The sequence below is a fragment of the Engystomops pustulosus genome, chromosome 3, assembly GCF_040894005.1.
Source record: "Engystomops pustulosus chromosome 3, aEngPut4.maternal, whole genome shotgun sequence".
Classification (NCBI taxonomy): domain Eukaryota; kingdom Metazoa; phylum Chordata; class Amphibia; order Anura; family Leptodactylidae; genus Engystomops; species Engystomops pustulosus.
Window position 1 is genome coordinate 100,063,455 of NC_092413.1, and position 14,599 is coordinate 100,078,053.

Here is a 14,599-nt window from a genome sequence, read left to right on the forward strand (position 1 = left end):
CTTGGCACTGAGAGAGAGGGAGAAGAGGTAGAAATAGACAGGACCGAATTATCTTTCGAGGACCTCCTGCTGGCCCCACGATTCTCTGTATACAGAGGGACACTGGAAAGAAGCTAAAATGATGAAAATTTTCCATCTTTCTAGTGTATTGATGTCCTCAGGAGGCCAGTATGATTGAAAGTTGTTAAACAGAGAGCAAAAAGTTACTGCTTTCATTTTTGGTTGGCACCTCAGGTTTTGGGTTGCAGTTTGGGCACTCGGTCACTAAAAGGTTAGCCATCACTGTCATATGATAATGACAAACAACCTGCTGCAGGGCCCCCCAGAACACACCATAGGAACAATAGTAAAGTCAATACCACACAGTGTACTCTAGCTGCAACAAGAATAAATAAACTACACAGTGTAGGGGTCTGAGCAAAAAGAACTGAGTGTGTACCAACTCCATGAAACGCCACCAGGGCAATGATGGATATAGTAGTCCTGACACGTGTATTTCACGTGACCTAGTTACGTCACATCCGGTGACGTGGGTATCAGTGACCACGCATGCGCACATGTATTGTGCGGCCGGGCACAGAAGTAGAAGGAGATACTGTCTCCTATAATCCTGCCAAGCTGCCGATTTGGACAATGTGAGTGCCTAGGAATAAAATAAAATAAGTATAAAGAGAACTTGATAATTCTCCTTGACTCGTAAAAATATGTGGAATGTGAATAAAGTTCGGGCAGCTAAAAAACGTCTGCAGCTATAGTGAAAATCGTATTCAAAGGGATGAAATACGTAAGGGTAAGAAAATATATATATATTAGAGACTATGTAATAAAGTGCATGAATAAAGTGGCAGTGCAGCAGCATGGCTAAAGAAAGATAAAAAATGGATAGAAAATTTGTTGATTTTGAACCCACCCAGCACAAAAATTATTATATATATGTATGATTCCATGTAAACATATAGACAATATATATGTACTGCAATAAAATACGCATACACACTCACACCCAACACATGCACGCATGGGCCCATGCACAGACACACCAACCACACATACAGAGCAGCACAGAAAATAATAGAATAAAGAATAATAATATGTAAACAGACACCTAATCCCATTAGAGATAATAAATCTGGTAGGTTTCTTCTTATTGTGTGTGCCCAGGAGGACCGGATTAACAGGACAAATGGCAGTAGAACATAATGATTGCAAAAATTAGTATGTGGACCTCAATATTGAATCATATGTAGAGATGAGTGAACATACTCGTCCGAGCTTGATGCTCGTTCGAGCATTAGCTTACTCAAAACTGCTCGTTGCTCGGACGAATACTTCGCCCGCTCGAGAAAATGGCATCTCCCGCCGTTTTGCTTTTTGGCGGCCAGAAACAGAGCCAATCACAAGCCAGGAGACTATGCACTCCACCCAGCATGACGTGGTACCCTGGTTGGCTGGCCAGATCAGGTGACCCTGGAATAGACTAGCCCCTGCCTGCGCTGCTCGGATCATTCTGTGTCTGGATGCCGCTAGGGAGAGAGCTGCTGCTGGTCAGGGAAAGCGGTAGGGTGTTCTATTAGAATAGTGTTAGGCAGGAGTGATTTTACAAGAACCCAACAGTCCTTCTTAGGGCTACAATAACGTTTTATTTTCCTTTTTTTTGGTTTGCTTGTGGCTGGGCTTGCTGCTATTAGTAGTGCAGCTAGTACCATATTGTGAGTAATTTGCAGGGAGACTTGTGTTTAGCTCTTAGTGACACACATATCCACCTCAATACAATACAATAGCGTTATATTTTCCTTTTTTTTTGGTTTGCTTGTGGCTGGGCTTGCTGGCATTAGTAGTGCAGCTAGTACCATATTGTGAGGAATTTGCAAGGAGACTTGTGTTTAGCTCTTAGTGACACACATATCCACCTCAATACAATACAATAGCGTTATATTTTCCTTTTTTTTTGGTTTGCTTGTGGCTGGGCTTGCTGGCATTAGTAGTGCAGCTAGTACCATATTGTGAGGAATTTGCAGGGGGACTTGCTACCGTTGTGTTTAGCTCTTAGTGACACACATATCCACCTCAAACACCGAAGTGGGACAATTTATTAGGGGTTTGATTTGAATTACGCCGAGTCTGCTGATTTTTTTTTTTTTACGTTTACCTTATATACTCGAGTATAAGCCTAGTTTTTCAGCACAAAATTTGTGCTCAAAAACTCTAATTCGGCTTATACTCGAGTCAACTAAAAAAATAAAGACAAAACTTACCTTTCTGACGTCACCCCGGAGACAGTCTGAGACAGAAGAGGACCTATGGGGGACGTCGGAAAGATGAGTACAGTGTTATTTTTTTTTCTACTACAGGGGTTGGGCAGGCTGTATGCTACAGGGGCTGGCAGACTATATACTGGGAGGCTGTAACCAATGCATTTCCCACCCTCGGCTTATACTCGAGTCAATAGGTTTTCCCAGTTTTTTGTGTTGAAATTAGGGGTCTCGGCTTATACTCGGGTCGACTTATACTCGAGTATATACGGTATTTCTTTTTAGAACTCACATTAATCTGCCAAAGCAGTGTGCTTTTAGTGTAGGCTAGAAAATAGCAATAGGAGAACCCCAACGGCTTATTTAGGCCTACAATAGCGTTATATTTTCCTTTTTTTTGGTTTGCTTGTTGCTGGGCTTGCTGGCATTAGTAGTGCAGCTAGTACCATATTGTGAGTAATTTGCAGGGAGACTTGTGTTTAGCTCTTAGTGACACACATATCCACCTCAAACACCGAAGTGGGACAATTTATTAGGGGTTTGATTTGAATTACGCCGAGTCTGCTGATTTATTTTTTTTTTACGTTTATTTCTTTTTAGAACTTAAAGTTATTTGGCAAAGCAGTGTGCTTTGAGTGTAGGCTAGAAAATAGCCATAGGAGAACCCCAACGGCTTACTTAGGCCTACAATAGCGTTATATTTTCCTTTTTTTTGTTTGCTTGTGGCTGGGCTTGCTGGCATTACTAGTGCAGCTAGTACCATATTGTGAGGAATTTGCTGGGAGACTTGCGACCGTTGTGTTTAGCTCTTAGTGACACACATATCCACCTCAAACACCGAAGTGGGACAATTTATTAGGGGTTTGATTTGAATTACGCCGAGTCTGCTGATTTATTTTTTACGTTTATTTCTTTTTAGAACTTAAAGTTATTTGGCAAAGCAGTGTGCTTTGAGTGTAGGCTAGAAAATAGCCATAGGAGAACCCCAACGGCTTACTTAGGCCTACAATAGCGTTATATTTTCCTTTTTTTTGTTTGCTTGTGGCTGGGCTTGCTGGCATTACTAGTGCAGCTAGTACCATATTGTGAGGAATTTGCTGGGAGACTTGCGACCGTTGTGTTTAGCTCTTAGTGACACACATATACACCTCAAACACCGAAGTGGGACAATTTATTAGGGGTTTGATTTGAATTACGCCGAGTCTGCTGATTTATTTTTTACGTTTATTTCTTTTTAGAACTTAAAGTTATTTGGCAAAGCAGTGTGCTTTGAGTGTAGGCTAGAAAATAGCCATAGGAGAACCCCAACGGCTTACTTAGGCCTACAATAGCGTTATATTTTCCTTTTTTTTGTTTGCTTGTGGCTGGGCTTGCTGGCATTACTAGTGCAGCTAGTACCATATTGTGAGGAATTTGCTGGGAGACTTGCGACCGTTGTGTTTAGCTCTTAGTGACACACATATACACCTCAAACACCGAAGTGGGACAATTTATTAGGGGTTTGATTTGAATTAGGCACAGTCTGCTGATTTATTTATTTTTTACGTTGAATTATCTTATAACTCAAAGTCATCTGGCACAGCACAAAATCCAGTTGTGTGCTGTCAGTGTAGGTTAGAAACTAGCCATAGCAATAGGATAGCATCATTTTGTTTAAAAAAAAACACAAAAAAAAAATTTGAAGTTTACACTTTAATTTTGAAAATGTTTAACCCGAGGGCTAGGGGTAGAGGACGAGGGCGTGGACGTGGGTGTCCAACTACTGCAGGGGTCAGAGGCCGTGGTCCTTGGCGGGGTGAGACACCACCTGCTGCTGAGGGAGCAGGGGAACGCCGCAGAGCTACACTCCCTAGGTTCATCATGTCTCAAGTTACTGGGACTCATGGTAGAGCACTGTTGAGGCCAGAACAGTGCGAAGAGGTGATGTCGTGGATTGCGGACAATGCTTCTAGCCATTTGTCCACCAGTCAGTCTTCCACGCAGTGCACCCATGTCACCGAAATCAGCACTCCTCCAGCTCCTCCACCTCAGCCTCCTTCCCCCCAGTCAGCAAAATTTGGCATTTGAAGCGGCATACTCTGAGGAACTGTTTTCTGGACCCTTCCCACAGTCACAAACCACTTGTCCGGTTGCTGCTGAGCAATTTTCCGATGCCTAGGTTTTCCACCGGTCGCAGTCTGTGGGTGATGATGACATTATTGACGTAGTGGAAGAAGTGTGTACAGAGGTGTCGGACGATGAGGAGACACGGTTGTCAGACAGTGGTGAAGTTGTTGTCAGGGCAGGAAGTCCGAGGGGGGAGCAGACTGAGGGATCGGAGGATGATGAGGTGACAGACCCAAGCTGGGTTGATAGGCCAGGTGAACACAGTGCTTCTGAGACGGAGGGGAGTCCTATAGCAGAACAGGTTGGAAGAGGCAGTGGTGGGGCCAGACGGAGAGGCAGGGCCAGAGCTGGTGCATCAGCGCCAAATTTTGCCCGTAGTCAAGCTCCCGTGGCGAGGGCTAGATTTTCAGAAGTCTGGAGGTTCTTTAAAGAAACACTGGATGACCGACAGACTGTGGTGTGCAACCTTTGCCAAACCAGGATCAGCAGGGGTTCCACCACTACTAGCTTAACTACCACCAGTATGCACAGGCATATGAATGCTAAACACCCCACTCAATGGCACCAAGCCCGTTCACCTCCGGCCGGGCACACCACTGCTCCTTCCCCTGTGTCATCTGCTAGTCAGCCCCCTGCCCAGGACCACGGCCCAAACACCTCCCGTGCGAAAACCCCATCTTCGCCTCCACGATCCTCCACAGCATCCACCAGCGTTCAGCTCTCCATACCCCAGACGCTGGAGCGCAAAAGGAAGTATAGCGCAACCCACCCACACGCCCAAGCCCTCAACGTCCACATCTCCAAGTTGCTTAGCCTGGAGATGCTGCCCTATAGGCTGGTAGAGACCGAGGCCATTCGCAACCTCATGGCGGCGGCCGCCCCTCGGTATTCGGTCCCCAGCCGCCACTACTTTTCCCGATGTGCCATCCCAGCCCTGCACAAGCACGTGTCAGAGAACATCATCCGTGCCCTGACCAACGCCGTTTCTGACAAGGTCCACCTGACCACGGACACGTGGACGAGTGCTGCCGGGCAGGGCCACTATATATCGCTGACGGCACATTGGGTTAACTTGGTGGAGGCTGGGACCGAGTCTGACCCTGGGGCTGCTCATATACTGCCGACGCCGAGGATTGCGGGGCCTACCTCGGTTAAGGTCTCAAAGGCCTACTATGCCTCCTCCTCTTCCCACCCCTCCTCCACCTCCTCCTCCGAATTACCATCCGTGGGCATGGCGCCATCAGTCGGTAGCTCTAGGCACAGCAGCAGTGCCGTCGCTAAGCGACAGCAGGCGGTGCTCAAACTGCTGAGCCTAGGCGATAAAAGGCACACCGCCCAAGAGCTATTACAGGGCATCACGGCGCAGACTGATCTGTGGCTGGCACCGCTGAACCTGAAGCCAGGCATGGTTGTGTGTGACAACGGCCATAACCTGGTGGCGGCTCTGCAACTCGGCAGACTGACACATGTGCCATGCCTGGCCCATGTGTTAAATCTCATAGTTCAGCGTTTCCTCAAGACATACCCCAATCTGTCTGATTTGCTCACGAAGGTGCGCCGCATCTGTGCGCATTTCAGGAAGTCCAGCACAGATGCTGCCACTCTCAGGGCAGCGCAGCGCCGCCTCCAACTGCCCGCTCACCGACTGTTGTGCGACGTGCCCACGAGGTGGAATTCAACATTAACCATGTTATCCAGAGTTTACCAGCAGCGCAGAGCGATTGTAGACTGCCAGATGTCAACTTCCACCAGAACTGGTAGTCAGGTCAGTCAGCTTCCTCAAGTCTACAATGAGGAGTGGACGTGGATGTCTGATATCTGTCAGGTGCTGAGTAACTTTGAGGAGTCAACACAGATGGTCAGTGGCGATGCCGCCATCATCAGCCTCACCATCCCGCTGCTTGGCCTGTTGAAAAACTCTCTGGTTAGCATGAAGTCGGAAGCTTTGCGCTTGTCACAAGAGACGGGGGAAGAAGATTCCCTTGTTGATAGCCAAAGCACCCTTAGGTCTGTTTCTCAGCGCATATCGGAGGAGGTGGAGGAGGATGAGGAGGAAGAGGAGGAGAATGTTGGCGAGACAGAAGAGGGGACCATTGTTCAGTCCTTCACTGTTCAGCGTGTATGGGCAGAAGAAGAGGAGTTGGAGGAGTTGGAGGAGGAGGAAATGGGCAGTCAGGCCAGTGAGGGGAGTGAATTCTTGCGCGTTGGGACTCTGGCGCATATGGCAGATTTCATGCTAGGCTGCCTATCCCGTGACCCTCGCGTTCAAAGAATTTATTCCAGCACCGATTACTGGGTATTCACTCTCCTGGACCCACGGTACAAGCAAAATCTTTCCACTCTCATCCCTGGAGAGGAAAGGAGTGTGAGAATGCATGAATACCAGCAGGCCCTGGTGCACAAGCTGAAACAGTATTTCCCTTCTGACAGCGCTAGCGGCAGAGGCCGTACTTCTGCGGGACAAGTAGTGAGGAAGAGTAGGCGAGCAGGCAGCTTTTCCAGCACTGGCAGGGGTACGCTTTACAAGGCCTTTGCCAGTTTTATGTCACCCCAGCAAGACACTGTCACCTGTCCCCAGTCTCGGCAGAGTAGGGCTGATCTTTACAGAAAGATGGTGAGGGAGTACGTAGCTGACCATACCATCGTCCTAAATGATCACACAGCTCCCTACAACTACTGGGTTTCAAAGCTGGACATGTGGCACGAACTGGCGCTGTACGCCTTGGAGCTTCTTGCCTGCCCTGCCGCTAGCGTGTTGTCCAAGCGGGTTTTCAGTGCAGCTGGTGGCATCATCACCGATAAGCGTACACGCCTGTCGACTGACAGCGCTGACAGGCTGACGCTTATCAAGATGAATAAAGCCTGGATTTCTCCGGATTTTCATTCTCCACCAAGTGAAAGAAGCTCAACCTGAATAATGTATGCACTCCTCCTCCTCATTGTCCTCCTTCTCCTCCTCTTTGTACACTAAAGCATAGGAAACTGGCTATTTTTTTCCAGGGCCAACTGGCTCTAGCTATAGTACTCTATGTATTTAATTTTTCTGGAGGGCCACCTACCCGGTCCTCTGTTTTAAGCAATTTTTGGGAGTGCCACATACAGGCACTCAATCTATTTAATTTTTCTGGAGGACCACCTACCTGCTCCTCTGGTTTGAAAACTTTTTTGGACTGCCACATACAGGCACTATCCAAATTAAATTGTCTCCATAGCAGCCTCCACATGTCGTCTTTTTAGCTGGCTCCACACGTTGTCTCCATTGCTACCTCCACACGTCATCGCCGTAGCTGCCTCCAAAAGTCGTCCATATAGCTGCCTCCATACATGGTCTCCTTATCAAACGAACTGTGTCAGGCAGAATTTTGGGTTGTTTTCATGGATTCCACATCAAACTTGTTAACTTTGTCGCCACCCTGCTGTGTAATCCACAAAATATACTGGCAAACTTTTTTCATTTACCAATATTATTTCAGCGCTTCTTGCGCATCTGTTTACATTCCCCTCACCCGCCATATCCCAAACTTATAAGAACGCTACTACACTTGATCTTATACAAAAGGTTCTTAGAAGTGCTGTTTGGGGAGTAGCCTAGAGACAGGGGCTTGGATTAGCGAAAGCTCGCCTGGCAGCAGAGCGCCAGCTCCATCTCAAGATCCAACTAACATAGTTTTAACTGCAGCACCTTTAATCTACTACTAGTTCACTGCCTCCATACATGGTCCCCTTATCAAACGAGCTGTGTCAGGCAGAATTTTGGGTTGTTTTCATGGATTCCACATGAAACTTGTTAACTTTGTCGCCACCCTGCTGTGTAATCCACAAAATATACTGGCAAACTTTTATCATTTACCGATATTATTTCAGCGCTTCTTGCGCATCTGTTTACATTCCCCTCACCCGCCATAACCCAAACTTATAAGAACGCTACTACACTTGATCTTATACAAAAGGTTCTTAGAAGTGCTGTTTGGGGAGTAGCCGAGAGACAGGGGCTTGGATAGGCGAAAGCTCACCTGGCAGCGGAGCGCCAGCTCCATCCCAAGATCCAACTAACATAGTTTTAACTGCAGCACCTTTAATCTACTACTAGTTCACTGCCTCCATACATCGTCCCCTTATCAAACGAGCTGTGTCAGGCAGAATTTTGAGGTGTTTCACCAGATACATAGTGGAACTCGGCCCATCTGTCGCCGCCATGCTGGAGACCTGAAGTTGCAATCATAGCAGCGCAATATGGATGCCCCATACTGTCGCTCTTAATCATGGAACCATTTCCGTAAAAACAATTAAAAATAGAACCACTATGCTATTCCATTATTCCTTGGTGAAATATTCAAACGACCCGGCCTGCTTTGAAAATTATAATTTTTTCAAAGTAAACGCTTCTGGCCCCCAGGCCCATTTTGGGTGGGGAGGAGCCGAGAGACAGGGGCTTGGACAGGCGAAATCTCGCCTGGCAGTGGACCGCCAGCTCCATCCCAAGATTAGGCAGCCTCAGAGGCATCCATGCATGCTGCCCCTGCTGTTTCCTGTCCATTTTGCCTCCACGATCCTCCACAGTGTCCTCCAATGTCTCATTTCAACTCTCTATACCCCAGACGCTGGAGCACGAGAGGATATGCAGCACATCATCCCCTTATCAAACGAGCTGTGTCAGGCAGAATTTTCAGGTGTTTCACCAGATACATAGTGGAACTCGGCCCATCTGTCGCTGCCATGCTGGAGACCTGAAGTTGCAATCATAGCAGCGCAATATGAATGCCCCATACTGTCGCTCTTAATCATGGAAGTCGTCTCCATGGCTGCCTCCACATGTCGTCCCCTTATCAAAAGAGCTGTGTCAGGCTCATTTTTCGGGTGTTTCACCAGATACGTTATGAAACTTGGTCACTATGTCGCCACCATGCTGTGTTATCGACTAAATATACCGTCAACCTTTTGTTCACATAGGAAATCATTTCAGCGCTTCTTGCTCACCTCCTTTGGTTCCTCTCTGCCACCCATTGGTTTGAAACTTGAGTCCATTTAGGGTATGTCGCCATGACACTCTCTAGCCTGCCGCTGCTGCCGCTGCCTCTGCATGCCATCCCCTATAGCAGTGATGGCGAACCTTTTAGAGACCGAGTGCCCAAACTGCAACCCAAAACCTAATTACTTATGGCAAAGTGCCAGTACGGCAATTTAACCAGAAAACTGACGGTTTAGTTTAGAATCAATTTACACAGGACTGCCTGAGCTCGGATTCCAGCAGTCCTATACACACTGAAACGCCACTTTTACACCATTTTACATCACATAAAAGAGTAATAAAAAGTTATCAAAAGGTCACGCAGTCCTCAAAATGGTAGCAATGAAAACAACGGCTCATAAAGCAAAAAAACCACACCTCCCCAGCTCCGTGCACTAAAGTTATTAGCGTCACAAGATGGCGAAACTATTTTCTTTTTCGTACACTGTTTTAATTATTGAAAAAGTATTAAAACACAATAAAACCTACAAATCTGGTATCACTGTGATAGGACCGAACCAAAGAATAAAGGACACAAATGATTTGGAGCGCACAGCGAAAGTATTAAAATCTACAGCTTCCCAGTACATGACATGGAATAATAAATGAGAAGTAAAATATGTTACGCAAAAAATAAGCCCTCACACAGGTATAAATATACAAATGCACATATAAATTTATAATCTAATATGCATATACATAAATACATACATAGAAATACATGTTACTTACTCTTTGGTTGTCCAAGGTGGCGGCCATGCTGGCGGGCAGAAGTTCAGGTGTCTGTTGTTCCGGGGGGGTCAGTAGGGTAGATGGGCAGAGGGTGGGCGGCCAGAGTTAGGGCTGGGGGGGGGGGTAATGCAGCATCTGGAGTTCGGGGCAATGGGGTTATGAGGCATGAGTTCCAGGAGAGGGGGTGATGCGGGGCAGTGACCGGAGTTGGGGGGGGGGGGGTTTAGTGAGAGCGGCCGGAGTTCGGCAGGCAAATTGCAGTAGTGGGCGGAGTTTGGGCGGGGGGGGGTAGGGGTGCGATAGCGGGCTGGGGTTCGGGCACGGGGGCTTGTGGTAGCGGCGCAGTGAGTTTCGGGCCGGTTGCTTAGTGGAGGGGAGGGGCGGGAGCGGGCAGGAAATCAGCCTCCTGATCTATGCCCCGTGGATGCGCTGAGTTAAAAAAAAAAAAACTCACCTCAGACTCGGCGTTCCTCCGGCTGATCACTACAGCGCACACAGAGTAAGGTGCCCAGCGCTGGCAGCGTAATGACATCATTTTGCTGCCAGCGCTGGGACGCTTACCGTCTTGTGCGCTGCTGTGATTGGAGTGACAGAGCAGGAAGTGTCAGCACCCTGCTCTGTCATGGCCGTTAGCAGTATCGGAGCGCAGCTCCGATACTGCCAGCAGCCATGACAACCAGGTGTGGACAGTGGTTGTCCGCACCTGGCAGTGGTTAGGAGGATGGGGCGCGTGCCAGCAGTGAGGGCTCTGCGTGCCCTCTCTGGCACGCGTGCCATAGGTTCGCCATCGCTGCCCTATAGTGTCAGGGTCAATTATTGCATGTTTTAGATGCTATCCAACCTCATTCGGTCACTCTGTCATGGCCATGCTGTTGCCCATAATTTTGGCATAATGGTGCAATTAAGCAGCCTCAGAGGCATCCATGCATGCTGCCCCTGCTGTTTCCTGTCCATTTCCGTGGTGTTTCCATCCTTTTCTGAGGTTCCCAGGTGTTTGGCCAAGCTTCCCTGTGCAGAGCCTTGGTCCCCTTGAAAAATGCTCGAGTCTCCCATTGACTTCAATGGGGCTCGTTATTCGAGACGAGCACTCGAGCATCGGGAAAAGTTCGTCTCGAATAACGAGTACCCGAGCATTTTAGTGCTCGCTCATCTCTAATCATATGGGAATGAATAGAGGGTAATGTCCCAGAGCCCCATACAGGGTACCTAAGAGTAAAAGGAAGTAAAATGAGAATGAAGCAAAATAGGGGAAAACCCATGATCAATAGAACCTGAATAACGTATGAAAGAAAAGAAAAAGAAGCAAAAAAGCAAAAGAAGTGACGTGAATAACCATGTATGGTGTAAAATGAATACATCTTGCTCAAATAGAGCAGGCAGAGTGAAAAACAAAAGAGAGGGAGAAAAAAGAAGGGGGGGGGGACAAGGGAGAGAAGGGGAGAAGTTGTGGTAGTGCCAAAGGTGGAATGTGTGATGAAGGAGTGAAGGATGGTGCCTGTTACCAAGCACCGCGGTGGATCCGTGACCTGAAGTGGTAATCGGGGCGTAGTGAGGAGAAAAGCTGCCCAGGGAACCTAGGAATAAACCATAGTGCTGAAAAGTGGAACACTCCAAGTAAGGGTCAAAGAGAGAACACCAGAAGATGACCGTGAGTGAAAAAGGTGGTGTGAAAAAAGTGTGAAAGGAATATGAGTATACCATACCTAGCTTGTAGATGATGGATGTTCTGACATAAATTCACTTCTTATAGAAACCAGAGAATAACATATCCTCATTCATCCCATATGGAGCCAAGGAAGCCAGATCGAAAATCCATTTTGCCTCCAAGCGCAAAAGAGCTGGCGTGACATATATTTTGTTGTACTCTGTCTAGGCCCACAATCCGTAGGCCTGTGGGGTTTCCCCGGTGGGAATGGAAAAAATGTTTCGCCACTGTAGATAATTGTTTTCCATTGGAGATATCTTGTGCCGCATTGTTGATAGTGGAGATGTGTTTCTGAATTCTCTTACGTAACTCCTGACCTGTCTGCCCCACATAAAGTTTCGGACACGGGCAAAGTAAACCGTAGATGACATTGCGGGTTCGACAATTGATATAAGACCGCAGTTGTACATTTTTGGAGTTTGCTGGATTCACAAAGTTTGTCCCACGCATGACCAAGGGACATACTGTACAATTACCACACGGTTATGAGCCCACCAGCCGCTGTCCATGTCCCAGTGGTATGCACAATCTCTGAAAATGGCTTCTGGACAGACTGTCGCGTAGATTTCTAGCCTGTCTGGCTATCATCCTAGGCCCAGATGGAATATGTAACTCCAATCTCAGGTTACTTTTGAGGATACCCCAAATTCTTCTGTAACAATTTGTATACACTCACCGGCCACTTTGTTAGGTACACCATGCTAGTAACGGGTTGGACCCCCTTTTGCCTTCAGAACTGCCTCAATTCTTCGTGGCATAGATTCAACAAGGTGCTGGAAGCATTCCTCAGAGATTTTGGTCCATATTGACATGATGGCATCACACAGTTGCCGCAGATTTGTCGGCTGCACATCCATGATGCGAATCTCCCGTTCCACCACATCCCAAAGATGCTCTATTGGATTGAGATCTGGTGACTGTGGAGGCCATTTGAGTCCAGTGAACTCATTGTCATGTTCAAGAAACTAGTCTGAGATGATTCCAGCTTTATGACATGGCGCATTATCCTGCTGAAAGTAGCCATCTGATGTTGGGTACATTGTGGTCATAAAGGGATGGACATGGTCAGCAACAATACTCAGGTAGGCTGTGGCGTTGCAACGATGCTCAATTGGTACCAAGGGGCCCAAAGAGTGCCAAGAAAAAATTCCCCACACCATGACACCACCAGCCTGAACCGTTGATACAAGGCAGGATGGATCCATGCTTTCATGTTGTTGATGCCAAATTCTGACCCTACCATCCGAATGTCGCAGCAGAAATCGAGACTCATCAGACCAGTCAATGTTTTTCCAATCTTCTACTGTCCAATTTCGATGAGCTTGTGCAAATTTTAGCCTCAGTTTCCTGTTCTTAGCTGAAAGGAATGGCACCCGGTGTGGTCTTCTGCTGCTGTAGCCCATCTGCCTCAAAGTTCGACGTAAAAACACATGATCCTTGCTTCCAATTGTAAGCATTTCAGTGTAATGATAAATGTCCCCCACAGCTCTGCTACATCAATTCACTTACTCACACACAGCTCTGCTAGATCCATTCCCACACTCACAAATCCAAATAACATAGTCTTTTTGCTTCCTGAGGCAAAAAATTACATGTTGCGCCCCCCGGATGCTTACCCCTGTCCCTTGCTATATGCAGCTACTCAATTTAGACAAATGTTTAAAAAGTGCCCACACAGTAGGTCAGTCTGTGACATCTAGTACATTACTGGTGACTATCTACTCCTACTGTATACTACTGGGGGCAGGCCGGCTGTATACAATATGGGGGCAGGCCGGCTGTATACTACATGGGGGCAGGCCGGCTGTATACTACATGGGGGAAAGCCGGCTGTATACTACATGGGGGCAGGCTGGCTGTATACTACATGGGGGCAGGCTGACTATATACTACTGGGGGCTTGCTGGCTATATACTGGAGGGGGGGGGCTGTGACCAATGCATTTCCCACCCTCGGCTTATACTCGAGTCAATAGTTTTTCCCAGTTTTGGTGGTAAAATTAGATGTCTCGGCTTATACTCGAGTCGGCTTATAATCAAGTATATACGGTAATAATGATTATCAATGAAAAAATTTTCCTATTACCTAATAACACGTATGTGTTTAATGATGCATTTCTCTCAATGAGTTTCAAAATCATGTGATCAGTGCCCCCACAAATCTATATACAGCACCCCCACAAGTCTATATACAGTGCCCCCGCTGCCTATATACAGCGCCCCTGCAGCCTACATACAGGGCCCTCGCAGCCTACATACAGGCATCCACACAGTTAAGATACACTCTCCCCACACACAGTTTAGATACAGCCCCCGCAGACAGTTTAGATACAGCCTCCCCCCACACAGTTTAGATACTGCCCCCCCCACAGTTTAGATACAGCCTCCCAACCGCACTTAAGATACAGCCTCAACATACACACTATTTAGATACAGCCCCCACACTGTTTAGATACAGCTCTCCCCCACAGTTTGGATACAGCCCTTACACACAGTGTTTATTCAGCCCTACCACACAGTTTATATACCCCACACACAGACTACATGCAGCCCCCCTAGTGTGTATACTAACCATCCCCACGCTACACATGTAGTCCACACATTGAATAATACACAGCTCTCCATATAATCCCTTACAGACACCCCACCCCATGATGCGGCCAGTAATAAAACAATAAAATTAATACTTACCCGCTGCAGTCTGCTCATCTCCCGGTTCATTTGCCTGCTCGGGTCCGAGCGTACAGAGCAGCGCATGGTCTGTTATGCACATCAATGGCATAGATGCCATTAATAT